This window comes from Delphinapterus leucas, chromosome 3 (assembly GCF_059928025.1).
Source record: "Delphinapterus leucas isolate spDelLeu-1000000601 "Yukka" chromosome 3, BTC_Dleu_Yukka2, whole genome shotgun sequence".
NCBI lineage: Eukaryota > Metazoa > Chordata > Mammalia > Artiodactyla > Monodontidae > Delphinapterus > Delphinapterus leucas.
The window spans coordinates 66979797-66997691 of NC_143131.1; the positions used below are offsets into that span (position 1 = coordinate 66979797).

General features: G+C 38.6%; 1 protein-coding gene across 1 annotated transcript in view; it reads left to right on the forward strand.

Moving 5' to 3' along the window:
* Nucleotides 1–17895, forward strand: part of LOC111184682 (uncharacterized) — a 334205-nt gene that overhangs the window by 257727 nt on the left and 58583 nt on the right. Inside the window, 1 exon segment of the mRNA XM_089909095.1 lies at nucleotides 1–17895. This exon segment is cut by the window's left edge and continues 105184 nt beyond it; it is cut by the window's right edge and continues 58583 nt beyond it. The gene's annotated coding sequence lies outside the window, so the exon portion shown is untranslated.

A 17895-nucleotide genomic window follows, 5' to 3' on the forward strand; every position in this document is an offset into this window, starting at 1 on the left:
GAAGCAATTGGAGGCAAGGACATAACTACAGAATGACACCTAAAACCCTTCTGTTTTCCATCTGGATCTTTTCATTTGTATTCATTGCATTTTGTTTTTCAACTTCCTAGACATTTTATTGTTTCTTCTCCAAAAAAATCAGGAATGACAGTGTCTGAAGACTTGGTAAAAACACAGTTGTGTCTGTGGTATTCCCCTGATCTACACGTCAAAACTCCTAGCAGTAAAGGAGATCAGATTTGTCTGGAAAACTTATTCTTGATAACCATATGCTTGCACAAGGGCTCCAAAATCATCTGCTAAAATTTATTAATTGGGTTGATAATACCTACTTTGCTGGGTTTCTATGAAAAGTACATGAGATAAAGTAGTGAAAAACTGTGAAATCTGTATAATGTCTTTAGCTGGTAGAAGTAGGAACATTAATCTGTTTTATAATTTGATTAAGGATCAGTATCAAAATCCCTGGCTTAAAATGTCTTGAACTAGATGTCATGGAGATGGAGAAGAACCAGCAAAGAACACCAAGTAGGAACAGCCAGAGAGGTAGAGAAAACCAGGCTATGGTGTTATTCAGGGCCAAGTGATAAACTTTAATTAGTAGGCCAACGAAAACAAAGCAATAGCAAGGTAGACGTTATTGATGACTTTTATAAAAGGAGTTTCAATGGATTGGTGAGGGAAAACCTTTATTGAAATAGATTTAAGAAAGTTGGGAACTACAGGTATAAACAGCATTTGCACAGACTTTTGCTGTAAACGAAAGGAGAAAAATGAGGTATGAGGTCATAAGAGTTTTTTTTTTTTAATGGTGTCCCCCAATAATAGCCTGTTGATATATTCTGGAAATGATGCAATAGAAAAGAAGAAAGTTACCGATGTGATTTATAGAAAGGATAATTTGGGGGTCTAATGGACAGGTAGTGATATTGGCCTTAACTAGAACAGAAGTGTTAACATTTTTGCCCATGCCCATGAACTATTAATAGATATTGCAAATTTGGTACAGATAGCTGATACACTGGATAATAAAATTGAAATTTAAAATGTCTTTCATAGTCCAAAAACAAAATAGGCTATACCCTCAGTAAAAGAATAACCTTAACATTCTACTTTACAAAGGGAGATGCCAAGACAACCTGAACAGTAGGGAAAATATTATCTCTGATGATCCATAGCTAATGGATTACCCCACCTGAGTTTAAGGTTCAAAGCCAGATAATCTGTGATCAGAAAAGACTGCCACCTGAGGAATTATTTTATCATAACTACAAATTGGTAACACTTCCAGGCACCAATGAAAAGGAAATGAATATTTCTTCTGGAGGAACCTAGTTTTTACTCAAGCTTCGTAGAATTTTCATAGATAAATTCTCAATGAATAAGTAATCACAGTCAGAAATTACAGATGAGGTACTGTGAGGGAGAACAAGTAGAAATAACAAACAGCAAAACCAGACCCATAAAGCATCAGTAGTAGAGTTGGTATTTGAACCTGGACAGCCCAACTTCAGAGCCCAGCTCCTAACCACTATGTTATACTATATACTTTTTGGTATTCTGGAAACATATTTAAATAAATGAATGATGGAATCTAAAATGCAAACAAATAAGAAAAAGAAGGAAATGGAACATTTAAAAACTAAAAAAATTGAAGTTAAAAACTCACTTGGAGGCATAAACAGAAGATCAGGTATAATTGGAGAAATTAGTAGACTGCAAGTTAAAGTTGAAGAAGTTTCCCAGAAAGTAACAGAAAGGCAAAGTGATGGAAGATATGAAAGAAAGGTTAAAAGACGAAAAGCCAAATGTTTAATATATATCTACTTGGAGTATCAGGAAGACCTATTAGATAAAGTGAGAGAAATTAAGTATGTGAACAAATAATGGCTAAGAATTTTCCAGAATTGATAAAAGACATCAATCATTAGCTTTAGGAATTCCAAAATATCAGAAACAGGATATCTAAAGAGACATTCATAACCACACACTAAGTCGAAGTACAACATACAAGAGACGAGAAGATTTTAACAAGTGGTCTAAACAGACTGACAGCAGTCGGTTCAAGTGCAGCAGTGGAAGGCAGGTGGTGGAATACTATCTTCAAAATACTAAGAAAATGCTTGTTAACTCAATTGTTTATCTATTAAAAGTTATCTTTTAAGAACATATTCAGAAAAACAAAAACAGAAGCTACATTATCAGTAGAACCTCAGTAAAGGCATTTCTAAAGGATGTGCTTAAGAGGAAATGTCATAGGAGTGTTTGACCTACAAAATGAATGGTGAAAACAGAAAACGCTATTAGACATTGACTATCTAAAACAATAATAATAATGCCTGCTATGTGAACCTAAAAATATAAAACTAAAATACAGATAATCAAAAGCAGGTAACTTGGGAGGGACATAATTAAAGCTAAAATTTCAAGGTGGGTAACACTAGACTCTGTTAAATTAATTATGAAGGTTAAAAATTTTCGATGCAATCACTAAAACAAAGAAAGTGTACCTATCAGTCACTCTATTACAGAGAAAATAATGAAATTACAGAAATAAAATATCAGTAGTTTTATCAACTGGAATACATGTAAGGAAGAGCAACCAGAATATCCAAAGATCTTGAAACAGGGCATGAAAATATTTAGTTTTGGTAAGAAAATACATTTTGTGGGAGGGGGGAGGATAGCTCTAATAATTTCTTGAATTTGATAGTCTTTGAATATTTAAGATTTATCGTAAAAGGGCAGGGTTAAATGTACTATTTAATGCTAGAAGATTGAATTAGGGCTTTAGATATGAGTTATAGGGAGGTAATTTGGGGGTTTATTACAAGGGAAATATTTATATAAATGGAATGGTTACATTTGAGACACCGAGCTTTTCTTCACTGGAGGTTGCAGCATTGTCTGTCAGTCAACTTTTGTGTGGCTAACTCCTGCAATGGGTCAAAGTTGGACTAAAAGGACTAAATGAACTCTCTGCCAACTCTAAGATTCTAAAATAATACTATAGAATTAATTTGTTTAAATCATGCTAACCACCATAGAGGCAGTAATTTATTCAGTCTTTGCAACAACACCATAAGTGTTGTCTCTGTTTTGCAGGTGAAAATGCTAAAGTTCAGAGAGTTTAAATAACTTGCTGAAAATATGTGGGTTGTATAGGGTATAACTGAGATTTCAATCCAGAACTGCCTTACTCCAAATTGGGAACCTTTCCCGCATGCCTCACTGAACCCCAGAATTAGGAGCATCAACTCAGTTCTAATCTTGCCAGATTCTCACAGGAAAAGTCCCCTCTGTTTCACAATATTTGTGTAGAATATCGTAAGCCAAAATTGACAAAAGCAGACAGACACACACACACAGACACAAGCTAAATTCCTCATACAGACATTGATGTCTCCTTCCTTTCTGGAAACTTATGTATTATAAGCACTTAAAAGAAGCCTTCTTCATCCATAGAAAAATACATTTGTCAATGTGAATTTTGAGGGTAATTTTGTTTTTAGAACAAATTCCCTCACTATACAAAATAAACCTTTAATAGTTCTCATATAATTGATTTTCATTTGCATTGACCGATATAAAATTTGTTTTTCTTTTTTGTATTTGATCCATTCAAGGACCTTTAATGAGGTTTGGTAGTGTTGGATATTTTTGTGCCAGTTCTGCTAATACATTTTAACATTGGCTTGTCTACTAATAAGAGAGGCCCAGAACAGCTGCACTACTACTGAATGAAAAGAAACCTAATTTGGAAGATTAGGTTTCAATTTCATTGTCACTACATGCCAATAATCAGTTGGCATGTAGTGACATTTAAGAGGGGAGTTAGGTAGAAGATAAATGGATAGAAATTATTTTAGACAAAATAGAATAAAAATTGAACATATCATGAAACTGAATTTGCACTAACTTAAACTGCTAAGTGTTGAACATAGCCACAATGGTCCTGAACTGGGATACACAGAAAGGAGACATTCTGTTACCCTGATTAGAGATGCACAGATTCTATAGACTTGAGCTAGATGGATCTTTCCTGGAAGCAAATTTTCTAGTTAGACAGACTTGATGGCATTTGGTTGGATTTAGGTGAGCTCAAAGTAAACAGTCCAGATCTAAATCCTTTCACCTGGCTGGTAAACCTGTTGGGTTCATAGGTCACTGGGGAAAAATGGCTTGTTTGACTGAATAGGTTTTGTCAAAGCTTCCAGGAGTTGTCTCTGGGCTAAGAAACGGCATGGAAAAATTTGACCCCTAAGGAAATGGGGAAAATGTAGCGCACACTGTTGGGACCTGTCATCTCCTAAAGTTCTTGCTCACATGTAGGATGAGTGTGCACTCTGCCCTTCAGTTTTGTAATGGTTGAATTCCAGTTTCTACAGCTGACTGCTAGGTATGTCATTTTTACTCTTCTTTTTAATCACCAATAGGCAACAATCACTATTATTGTTGAATTTTAGAAATCTACTTTTCCTTAAAAACACAGATCTTATTGTGGGGAAAGCAGGGATGATGGCAGGACTGCTCACCTGCTGTCCCTTATCACTGATTGAAGAATGGAGGTAGAGTAGGAGAGAAGGGGAATCTGGTTGATAGTTCCAATCCATTTTGGCTTGCCCAATATAGAAGGTTTCCCAGTTTTGTGTGTGTATGTGTAGGTGTATGTGTTGGTGGCAATGCTTTGATGCTATCTTCTGAAGAAATACTGACATAATCATGCTGAGCCTGTGCTTGATATTAGTTCCCTAAAGGAGTGTCCTGAAGGGATACCGTAGCTTCAAACATTGGCTCACTAGACCTACTCTAGGGGACCTGCTGTTTTCATTGCAACACTCCTTTCTTGGGAGACATATATCTTTCTTGCTTTGTACAGTTGCTAAACTGAGGGAAGTTTAAGGTAAGCTGTGTCTCTCTCATGTATGTAGGTGGGTAAGTTTAGCTAAGGTCAAACTAGGAAAATTTTGAGTCTGTGTCTATCAGTAGCCATCTTGCCTTCCAGGAGGAGAAAACCCACATGCAGAACAAAGTCAAGCAAAGAGAACTGGAGTTGAGATACCAAGAGATCCCTGCAAACAGTTTGGCCTAAACCCAGTTCCGTCCCTCCAGATTCCAGTTACATGAGCTAATAAACTTAATTCTTTTGCTTAAGCTTAGATTTACTTGCATTTTATCACTTCCAACTAAACCTGTGCAAACATACCCACAAGCTCCAAGATTCAGAGTAAGATAGACACTGAGAGATCTATTTTATTTGAATCATTGTGATGGCCAGAAATTATATTTATCCAGAGCTCTAAAACTGGCATCACCAAACCATCATGTAGGATTTCCAAGTGGCCTCATCTTTGCACTGCTTACAGAGGATGGTGGCTGACTCATCAGTATGACCTGAAACCCCAGAGACCCAGATATCCTCAGAGGGGATATCTGTCCCTGATAACCCCTTAAAGTGAATACATCATAAACTAATGAGGGACTGTGTGGGCTCCTGTTAGCCTGTGGCTATGTTCCAGTCATTTTACTTGAATGGGACATTTATTTACTCCTTCTTGACGTACGGTTTCGTGGCTCCCAGGTATGATCAGATACTATATTTTAGGTATTGATGAATTCTTCCTGAATGCATTATGTTTTTCTGTAAAACTCTCTACCAGTCTTCTTCCACTCAGCATTTAGGATTTTTGGGGGGGAAAGATGCCCTTTAAATTGTCTGCATTATTAGAATATTATAAACATGGAATGCTAAGTTAAACCTGACATTCTTCCCCTTAGCTCACTGAACTATGACCTTTTTACTACAAGCACATAAGTTAAGTATGCACTGTCAGCTTTAATTGAATCTCCTAAGTTGCATTTATGATTTAACCCTATTCCACAATTGGAATTTTATGAAGATGAGCCCCATAGTTATCTTTACTAGATATGTATTTACGCTCACGTTCACTCTCACCAATTCTTCTGCCAACATGGCAGGTTTTCATTTTGAGTACCATAAGACTGCATTTGTTTTAGTGGACAGAATTACAGAATTACTGTATTTTAATGATGCTGTCTTCTTTATTCAGTGTCCAGGCCATTGCTCTAATTTTCCAGTGCAGTCATGGCTAGGCAAACTAAAATGTTTTAGGCAGTATTTAGGATGGCTTGCCTCCACCATCAAAAAACATGCTGGTAATACCATAAATCCTTGGAAACTTGGAGATTTTTCTCAGTGTGTAAATACAGAAGTGTGGGATGGATTTTGCTTTGGGTGATTTTGGAGGGGTGGCCATGCAAGAAATTGTTTTCAGAACCATCAGTCCCACCATCTGTGCACCAGAAAACAGATTCATGGGGCTGATATAGCTACCCTTGGACACGGTCAGCAGAAAAGAGCTCAGGAAACCATTGAGATCACCTACCTTTTATGAGAAAATAATTGGAAGAAATGGCTTTACAGAACTGCCTTTGCCTGGTGGAGAGAATCTTAAGATTATTAGGATAATGCTGATTTTTGTGTTGTTGTTTATATCACATGACTTATTGCTGCCTTACTGGCAAAATACTATCTTCCCTTCTCTTAATAATGAAAGTTTCATACCAGCATTATTAGGAGGTTCTATAAAAGGTCTAACTTTAAAAAGAATATAGAAAAATATGAGTGAGTAAAGAACGTGGAAATGTTGAATTTGCAAAGATGGACTGCTTTCCTTAGGTAAAAAATATCTTCCTAATTTCAAACTCTCCAGAGGGCTAAGGAAAGCTTTAAATATCCATTCAAAATTCTTCACAGCCAGACATCTCTTTTAAAGGATTTAGGTTACATCAGTTGATGTAATTAGCTCAGATTGTTTGGGTGATTCAAATCCCAAAGGTAGCAATACATCTGTACAGCATACACATTTCCCCTCTGTGCGAAGGCGCCAGTGGTTTCGATTTTGGTTGGTGTTTTGAGGGGGTTCGAGGGGGGGCAAGAGAATGAGCTGGTGGAAGGTAATACAGAGGAGAATCATGTGCTAAAAATGTTTTCTGATACTATCTGATTTCCTCTTAAATCATTCTTTGAAAAAGAAATATCAGTTTGGAATCTGTTAGTGGTCAAATGTATTAAAATAAAACATCTTTTGTTTCATTAGCCCAGTTATTCTTTACTCCCCTTTGAGTATCTGGCAAGCCATATAGAGCTGGAAGGAGATGAATCTTTTAGTCACTCGGTGAACTGGATGATGTGTCATTTATTCACCTCTGACTTGCAGGAAGGGGGTCCAAAATCTGTGCTTTCAGAGAAAATCCAGTTACTTTATTTTATATTTGAATTTCATATCCCATAGAATCTTTAAGCTATAAAGGTGTATTCATGCTTAACTATTTCCATCTCCCGATGGTGTTGCACCTGACCCATTTCATAGCTTTCTAATTCTTAAAGATATGTAGAGCGTCAGATAATGCCATCTTTCATGATAATTATTAAAAAGGCTCATTTCCACTACAAACCCACTCTATTTCTTGACTAGATTCTACATAGCTTTGCCAGTCTCTACTTACTCCGTGTCATATCAGCAATTGTGGAAAACAAATGTTGCTATCTTTTAGATTAAATTATTTTTGAATTTAGATTAAAATCTTCGAAACTGATGATGTCTCCTATAGTGAGAAGATTTAGAAGAGGTGGATATAATGTGCTCAGTTAATTAAGAACTTGGCATATATTTATAGAGTTTTTATTGACTGTGGCTAGATCTCCAAAGTTAGAAATACATAATTTTTTCACGAGAAAATTTTCTGTTAATATTTTATATAGCTTAGCTTGGTGTTGTGTATATTCATTAGTGGTAGAAAGTTTTTATTGTAAGCAAAAGAAACTGTTCTGCACACAATTTTGTCTTTAAAACCAAGATTTCTTTGGTTTGGGAGTACTAGGATTTTGAAATCACATTTTATCCATGTTCTTAGAAATGTCTGGTAAAAAGATATCTGAGCCTTAGTGAAAGAATATAAAATGTAAGAATTTCAATTACACTTGAAAGAAAAGTGAAAGAAAATTCTCCAACCTGAGACTGACCACAGTATTGGAGGAACTTAGGTGTTTTTAAATAAATGTCTTAGTTTTGGCCCATTTGTCTAAACATCACAAGGGAGAGTGCTTTTCCCATCAATTCTAGGGCCAATCTATACAGTTCTGGTCAACTTCTTCTACCTCTCTCGTCCAGTGTATATATTTTCCAGGGAACTTTCCTGGTTGGTAATGGTACAACATATTTACTCTTACTCCTGGAATTGTTCAACGTTAGAGTTGCAAGAGTCCTTAGGAATCATTGTCCAGCTCTTGCTTTTATTTTTTTTTTTCGGTATGCGGGCCTCTCACTGTTGTGGCCTCTCCCATTGCAGAGCACAGGCTCCGGACGCGCAGGCTCAGTGGCCACGGCTCACAGGCCCAGCCGCTCTGCGGCATGTGGGGTCTTCCCGGACCGGGGCACGAACCCGTGTCCCCTGCATTGGCAGGCGAACTGTCAACCACTGAGCCACCAGGGAAGCCCCCGCTCTTTCTTTTATAGGTGAGGATTCTAGGGTCCAAAGAGGTGAAGCAACTTTCCCAGTGCCATACCATCAATCTTTGTCAGACTGGACTTAAGATTCACTGCCTTTGAGATTCTATATTCAGTCTCTGGAATCCATCACTCTACATAGATTGGTGGATTTCCAGTCCACCAGTTGGGATTTTTGAAAAACAGGAATCAACCACTCTGTGTGGTGGTGGCATGATAGACAAATGCGATTCCAGGCGAAGAGATACACTGCTTAAATGTGACCAGTCTTTAGTACATCAGTGCTATAGCTTGGCAGTTACTCAAACTTTCTGGAAACAATTGCTGCAATCCTCCAGTTGGACGAATTCAGTTCTTTCACTTGTAAGGCAGGAAATCAGAATTTCTACACAATTAGTGCCCCTTTTTCTGTACAAGGGCTTGAATCAGTGATCATTTTACATTGTTAACAGATGAATTAGATCTTTTTGCCAGCAGTCTTTAGTCATAGTGTTTCATACAGTCTATAAAAGCAGGTCTATCAGTGTGTTGACTTTTCTAGACCAATGCTCAAGATGGAAGCTAGAACCATGTGGAACACAGTGGAGAAAATTCTCAGGGGTTATCCTCATCCTGTGTCTTGGTGTTGGGAGTGTGGGGAGGGTTGAAGGATTGATTTTTCATGGTTTGAAATAGTTTTTCACAGAAGAGGGGGCAAGATTTTCTTTAAATGTATAGAAAAGGAACCATAATAAGCAAAATACAGATTTTTTCTGGATGCTCAGCCTGCTAAAATTTTTTTATAAAAGCTTGTTCAAGTTTGAACTATGTAATAGAACTCTCTAAAAATTATGTTGCATGTTGAGTAGGGCCACACCAGGGAACTGCTCTCAGAGCTCCCTGCTGGGTAGGGAGAAAAAGTGTGTTTGCCCATCTGAGAAAAAGCTGATATTTTGCTGTTTGACACACAGAGAGTCCTGATACCAGATTACAGATGTCCTAATTGAATATGACCTCTGCGTTTCATCTCCCCTCCTACCCTCAGTAAGCTGTGGAGGGGCCGAAGGAATCTGCTAAGTACAGGAGGAACTGTAGGAGCACAGGGGAGAAACCGTGAAGCAGCTGGTCAAGCTTACTCCCCTCTCCCGGTGCTGGCTTCTGAGCTGAGGAAGGGGAGAAGTTTTAAATTGGATAAGAGATCAAAGTTTTGAAATCACCTGGATGGGCCTTCTTGACAATGCAATGGTGTCTTCAAAAGGTTATATCTAGGGGAGGGCATTAATAGTTGGTAAAGCAGGCCAAGAGGAGATTTATGAGAATAAAATTATTTCCTATTTGTATCCTATTAAAATTACTCAGTAAACGAGTAATACTTAGAAAGTTTTCTCTGATAGGTTACTTCCCAATTATGAAGGTGTTTCAATTGCACAAAATTCTGACTTTTAAGAAGTCAGTTTTTTTTGTTTGTTTTTTTTGCGGTACGCGGGCCTCTCACTGTTGTGGCCTCTCCCGTTGCAGAGCACAGGCTCCGGACGCGCAGGCTCAGCGGCCATGGCTCACGGGCCCAGCCGCTCCGCGGCATGTGGGATCTTCCCGGACCAGGGCACGAACCCGTGTCCCCTGCATCGGCAGGCGGACTCTCAACCACTGCGCCACCACGGAAACCCCAAGCAGTCAGTTTTTATAACAATCTGAAACTAGTCCTCCAATAGACTTTATAGCTTTAGTGCAAATTCATCTCTTTGGGTCCATCCAGAAGGAAACTAATATCAAGGACAATTCTTCTTTACCTTCCCACCTTAATTCTAAGATAACTCTTATTTTAGGTAATGTCTCTATTTCTTTTACCCTCCTGGTCTCAGCTCTGAATAAGTTCCATTAATATATTAAATGGAAGTGCCAGAGTTCAATGTAATTACAGTGGAACACAATTCTTAGTTGAATTAAAAAAATAATAAAGAGCTTGAAATAGGTAAAGATTTAACTTTTGCAGTGGTGGTCTCTTTGAGACTATGATTTGGGGAGTAGCTCTGTTCTCACAAACCAAAAACGAATCCTTCACATGACAGTGACTAAATTCTCACAGAAACCCTCCCCCACTATTTTTTTTTTCTTTTTTGCAATTTCAGATATAATTTGTTGAAGGGGTAGTGAAAGAGTCAGTGCCATCCTTACTCCCTTGATTTCATAGCCACTGCCATCTTGCTGATACCCCACTATCCAGCAGTTGTGAAGGATGAACCCATTATGAATTGGGCAGGCTAGCGAGAAAAGCGAAAAACTCAAACCAGACAGATGTGTATCTTGCTTCAAGTCTTTTTATGATTTATCCAGGTTGCAGTTTTACCTCTGGCTTTCACTGAGTACTTGACTCCAGCAGATGAACAATATTTTGGCAGTGCTGCATAGTGAATGCAAGTAGAGTAAGGATTAATTTTGGAGGTGCTTCCAAACCATAGAACTGGTGGCAGAATGCCAGCCCTTCAGAATGCCTTTCCCAGTGGCTCAAATCAGCAAACTCTTGGCTGTCACAGCCAAATGAACGTTGCAGTTTTCAGTGGTACCTGTTACATTAAATCACACATTGATGGGGAAAGAAAGCAGAAACATCATGCCCTTTTGTAGAAAAAAAATGAAATCCAGAAGCTTTTCTGCCAGTAGTAGGCTTTTTTAATAAGTGAGAAACCGTTTTGGGGGTTTATGGTCTCCTATTTATTTAGGTGGAAACCAACAGAATTTTTCACATGTTAGTGTGAGTTTCTATGTTAGTTCTGAGGTTGTTTCTTCTCTCGCACGTGACAACCCTTGAGACTGTGCTTTCTACACTCCCTAGGTGTAGAAAGCAAATAGATGCATTAAGCAAAGCCCAGAATCCTAGTTAGTAATTCACTGATCTGGCAGACAGGTTATTAACAATAGTGTTACCTTCAAATAAATCAGTACCTTAGCAGCACATTCCTAGATGTGTGAAGTATAATGACACAGCCCGGACTTAACTTACACTGGGCAGCGTGGATTGGATTTTTGGTATTCAAAGACATTCACACTGCATCCTTTTAACCCATCTCCTAAGTAGTCAGTGTTCTCACCTGCCCCATTTTTCGTGGCCCCACTCACACACTATTCTTATGGTTTATTCCAAAGCGTGGCTAGTGCTGTCTCTGTGACTTGGAAAACTACAGCCATTCTCTCCATTTCTCTTCAGTTTTCTTGGAACAGCTGTCTTCACTTTGCCATTTCCTCACCTCCCACTCATTCCCCAATCAACTCTGATAGAGGTTCTATTCCAACCACTTTATCACTACTCCTGCTCTAGACTCCAAGGTCTAAGTGGCTAGTTCCAAGGGATGATGTCCTCCCCTCAGGCTACTACTGTTCTTAGTCTCCCTCCTCAGTATCACCTTCTCTACTTGGAAGGTGTCTCTACTTTAAATGTTTGACTTCCTCAGGGCTCCTCATGGACCCTCTTCTTTTTTCATTTTATACATACACACTAGTGAGTCTGCTCTGCCCCTGTGGCCTCATTTTCTATCTATATTCTCTCAGCTGCCAGATCTACCTTCGCTGTTTCTTCTGATTTTTACCTGCATGGTAGACATCTCTATTTGGTCTTGTGCTGTTGATTGCACAAGAGTACAACTGTACTCATGGACCTCCTCCCCCAAACTTAATTCTCCTGCAGGGTTTCTTATGTCAGCAAATGATGCCACCATCAACGAACTTGCTCAATCTAGAAATCTTGGAAACATCCAAGTGTTTCTAATGCCCCTTTTCTCTTTTCTCAATCTCCATTTCAAAACTACAACCAATCCTGATCAATTTTACTTTACAAAAATCTCTTGAATATCTCTATTTCTCTCCATACAACAACATCCACTTAAATCTAGTCCACTGTCATATCTTAGTAGGTTTAATAGTGAACCTACTGCTGTAGGTATACAGTAACCTGTAGGTTTACCGTAACCTTAGTAACTGCTGTAACAAGTTACTATGAATTTGGTGGCTTAAAACCAAACAAATTTATTATCTTACAGTTCTAGAAGTCAGGGTCCAAAATGTGTTTCAAAGGGGCTAAAATCAAGTTCCACACTATAAATTAAAAAACTGGTAAACCGGGCTTCCCTGGTGGCGCAGTGGTTCAGAGTCCGCCTGCCGATGCAGGGGACACGGGTTCGTGCCCCGGTCCGGGAAGATCCCACATGCCGCGGAGCAGCTGGGCCCGTGAGCCATGGCCGCTGAGCCTGCGCGTCCGGAGCCTGTGCTCCGCAACCGGAGAGGCCACAACAGTGAGAGGCCCGCGTACCACAAACAAACAAACAAACAAAAAACTGATAAACCAAGAAATAGTAAAATTCATTAATCCAGATCAGTAGTAGAATAATGTATTAGTTTCCTATTGCTACTGTAACAAATTACCACAAACTTAGTGGCTTAAAGCAACATAAATTTATTATCTTACAGTTGTAGAAATCAGAAGTCTAAAGTGAATCTGTAGGCTGTGTTCCTTGTGGACACTGTAGGAGACAATCTTTTTTCTTGCCCTTTCTACCTTCTAGAGGCGGCTCACATTCCTTGGCTCAGTGACCCCTATACTCACCTTCAAAGCCAGGAGTGGCCAGTCAAGCTTTTCTCGTGCTGCCTAGCTCTGACATTGACTGTCTTCTGCCTCCCTCTTTCACTTTTAAGAACCTTGTGATTACATCAAGCCCACCCAGAGAATTCAGGACAAGCTCCCTATTTTAAAATCAGCCGGTTAGCAAACTTAATTCTATTTGCAACTTTAATTCCCCTTTGCTATGTAACATAACATATTCACAGGTTCTGGAGATTAGGATGTGGACATCTTTGTGGAGGAGGAAGAGGTAGGTATTATTCTGCCTGCCTACCACACTGGGCCAGCACAGCAGCCTCCCAAGTTGTTCTTCTGGCCACCATCTGGCTCCAGCCTATGCTACCAACTATATAACTAACTATATATAGTTTTAATGATAAAATATGCATAGTATAAAATTTACCATTTAAAAATACATATTGTACAACTATCACTACTGTCTAGTTTTAGAACATTTTCATCATCTCAGAAGGAAACACCATACCTATTAAGCAGTTACTCCCCATTCTCCCATCCCCTTAGTTCCTGGCAACCATTAATATGCTTTCTGTCTCTACACATTTGCCCATCCTGGGTATTTCATATAAATAGAATCATGCAATACGTGGTCTTTGGTGTTTGGTTTCTTTCATTTAGCCTAATGTTTTCAGTGTTCATCCATGTGGTAGCAGGTAACAGTACTTTACTCCATTTTATTGCTAAATAATATTCCATTATGTGGCGAGACCATTTTGTTTATCCGTTTATCGAATGATGACTGATTGACTTGTTTCCAGCTTTTGCCTATTGTGACTAGTTCTCCCAGGAGCTGCCAACCACATCTGATCTTCTCTCCCATGGCTCCCCACATCTTGCTCATTTCTATCATTTTAGTGTCGTATTCCATTATTTCTTTGTTTCAATATTTAACTCTTAAAGAAATAAAATGAAAACATAAGAATTCTTTGCACAAATGTCCAAATCAGGAGTCTGTGATACACTGATTTCTTTCCAAAATGTTTTTGATTCCACTGTCCTATGACAGTCTAGTGTATTAGTTAGGTGAAGAGTTCACAGGTGCGGAAACTGAGTTTAAGAAACATTTCAGATCACATATTTTGTCAGTGGCGTTACTGAAAAAAGAGGTTACATTACTCAGGTTATTCTCTATTTTCATCTTTCCAAGGACAGACTGTCAGTGCATTAAGCATTGTCATTGTCTAGAAATTTTTTAATTGCAGTGCCTATTTTTCATTCTCTGGGGCTGATCTAAAATCTGATATGTTAACCAAAAGGTACAAGCTGTCACAGGTCATGATACAAGATGATAAATGGGTCTAGAACAAGTTCTAGTTTTGGAGTCTTCTTGTTTCATAAAAAAGGTCAATATGAGGACGTTGATTGAAAGGTTTTCCACAATGTGAAGCCTCAACATATTACCCATGACTAGGAACAACTTTTAAGGATGAAAATGAACTTTTGAATATGAGTTAAGTGTTAAGTAAAATATTAAAAAATGGAAATCTGGAGTATCTTTCATGACTTTAGTTTTTAATCTGCTTTTAAAAATTATCTTCAGGGCTAAATAAAATTTGAGTTCTTTGATTTTTCTCGATTAAAAAATAATCACTCAATTTTAGAAGTAAAGTCTTATTTAATGAAAATAGTAAAGCAAAGACAATTGTAAGTAAACATTACATGGGGATTTCTATTAAATATTATACATTTGTTATAATGTGTTGAATCAACAAAGTAAAAATAGAATGAGGAGAGAGGGAGGAGGGGGGAGAGACAGAGACAGAGAAAGAGATATGAAATACCCTTATTCACATACACAGGTTTCTACTCAAATGGGTTGATGTTATTGATCCTTAATGGGTCCTAATGGGGTTTAAAATAAATACTTTGAACTATTAAGTGATCTACTGACATTTGGTGTAAACCTCCATAGAAATGGTAGAAAGAGAAAGCATTCATTGAAATTCTTCAGTGTGTATTTTCTGAGGAACTCCTTCAGCATGAAAGAGCTCATACTTTGTCGAGGCAATAATTGACCCATAGCAGGTTCTCAAGAAAAGATCAATGAATGGATAAATACTACATCTGCCCTCCCGCTCAACCCCAAGTGTATTTTCAGTTATACCTGAAAACACACACACACACACTCACACAGAGGGACTTATCACCTCCAGAAGGAACTCACTCTCCTTTTGTACTGTTTTAACTGTTAGAATTTTTTTTAAAACATCAAATCTCTCTCCTTATAACGTTTGCCAGTTAACTTTTATTCAAGCCCCTAGGATCCAAGATAGAAAAATCTAACCTTTCTTGCCCAATCAAATGGAAGTGGAGAAATGTGGCCTCTTAAACACTCTTAAAATGTTGTGGTTCCTTTAACTATACGAAAATGATAGTTCTGCTAGTTTAAGATTTAAAATCTTCACACAAGAGGACATCTTAATTGTATCAGAATAAAATGGATTTTTTTCTCCTTCCTGAAAATAGCTAGAGGCAAACGTGTATTATTGAAAGCAGTTAGCTATATTTCATGGAAACCCATTTTTCCTTATTGCCATAGGAGCCATGAGCACCACCACCACCGTTTAAGGGATTTTGAGGCTGTGGGAAATTATATCTTACTAACAGGAGTCCTACATCCCTTCATAGGGTCACATAATATTTTAATTGAAGACTGCAGGACTGGCTTGTCTGAGGGTCAGATGCCTCTGCTTAGCACTCGTATTATTATGGAGTGATTTTGAGGTTCTCAGTCTGAAGAGATTAGGTTTACATTATAGAATGTTGTCAGACTCTAGAAAAGATTTATAAATGTTTTGAACACTTGAAAGGACCCTGGGATAAATTGCCATTGAATTTGTTAAGGTCGCTGTAAAAGGTCAGTGAATAACAGGAGGGCTGAGCTCCAGTTCCGTTAAAGTACCTCATTAAGCCAAGAAATCAAGCTATTAGATAATCACTAATTGTTGAGCAGCGGCCATTAGGTTAGAAATAGAGCAATGTGTTTTATATGCTCATATGTAAGTAGAATTTTGCTTTCTTGAAGTGATCAAACTGATAAGGCATGTGCAAGACATGTCATGGACATGCGCTAAATTTCTTTCTTTTCTTCCTCTTTCTCTTATTTTGGGTTATACAAACCCAAAATTGTCCCCATGTGCTGTATATTGGGGCCATCAGACTCAGTGACCAGATTAAATAATTTGTCTAAGTTTCACTAATATGTCTTTATAGGACTTGATGGAAACTTCACAATGCCTGGCACTCTCCCTAGGAAAAGGAGGATGCCACAAATGTGCAAAAAGACTTCTTTTGGATGCTTCCTTAGTGAAGGAAGTTCCTTCCCCTCTTCTAACTGTGGTATAGGTGCACTTTGTACGGCTTCTGGCCACTCGGGGTGGAGGTGGAAACATTTGACCTCGGGTGGCCAGCTTTCCTCCTGACAGATGCCCTCCCCTCAGTGAATGCAGCAGGAGGAAGAAAGTCCATGTGTGCCCTCTGGGGCAATGGTGACCCCCTTTTCTGGTAGCTGTTCAAACTGGGTAAAGGCTGACTTTTCTTTCCACAAAACGGCCAGAGGATGTAGAGGAGTTTATTTCTCCTTCACATCCAGGAGATGCTACCCTTCCTCTCTTACCTCCTCAAATCCATAGGAGAACCTTATTAACCAGGATGAAAGCTTTCCCTAAGTCCATGTCATCCAAGATCATAGGTGAACACACTTCCCCCATGAGCCTGTGGTCCAGGAGCTGCCCTTGTAGCTCTGGGGCAAGCTACCGGTGATTACGCTGGAAGAGGATGGGTGGAGTGGATTGACCACAGGTAGTGTTTTGCCGTTAATTCTGCAAGGAGACTCAGAGGATTTAACATGTATCTGACAATTACCCTAAAATGCTGCTCACTGTAATGATGTGTTGGGAAATGGAAAATGCTCAGGGGTCATTTAGCAATCATATTCTGATAGTGTTCTCTCAGCATATTATAGGGTTTTTTCTTCCCTCTTTATAGTAATATATAGGAGGAAACACAACAACTTTTCACAGCAACAGAAAATTCATATTCAGATGAGAACAGTTTTAAACAGCTAGGGGAATTATCTGAGAAGAGACCTCTTTGAAGTGTCTTGGAGGTTTTGTTTTTGTTTTTGTTTTTGTTTTTTTGCGGTACGCGGGCCTCTCACTGTTGTGGCCTCTCCCGTTGCGGAGCACAGGCTCCGGATGCGCAGGCTCAGTGGCCATAGCTCACGGGCCTAGCCGCTCCATGGCCCAGACCGGGGCACGAACCCGTGTCCCCTGCATCGGCAGGCGGACTCTCAACCACTGTGCCACCAGGGAAGCCCCTTGGAGATTTTCATGAATAAACTTTGGAGGGCTGGACATTCTAGCTATCTTCCCCACAAATACAGTTTTTGAGCTTTTAAATGCCCACAGTGTATATGCCTGAACACATACATGTTTTCATTATGTCCCACAATTCTCTGCCATAATTAACCATGGAGAAGAAGGATAGAACACTTAGTTATAGTTAAATTCACACTTGTAAATTTAACTCTTAGTTATCTTTCAAGGCTGTCCATTTTGATTAGAGCTTGCTTGATTATGTAAGACTATCTCCAAGTCTGAAAATCTGTAACTCTTAAGGAGACCAAGCTAAAGTCTTAACTTTTTTGAAAGTGAATGTCTTCCAAATTTCATCTCAGCTTTTTTAAAAAAGAGACTGATGTTAGAAAACTGTAAGTGTTTTTATTTAAATAGGTGTACAGTTCTATTTTATTGT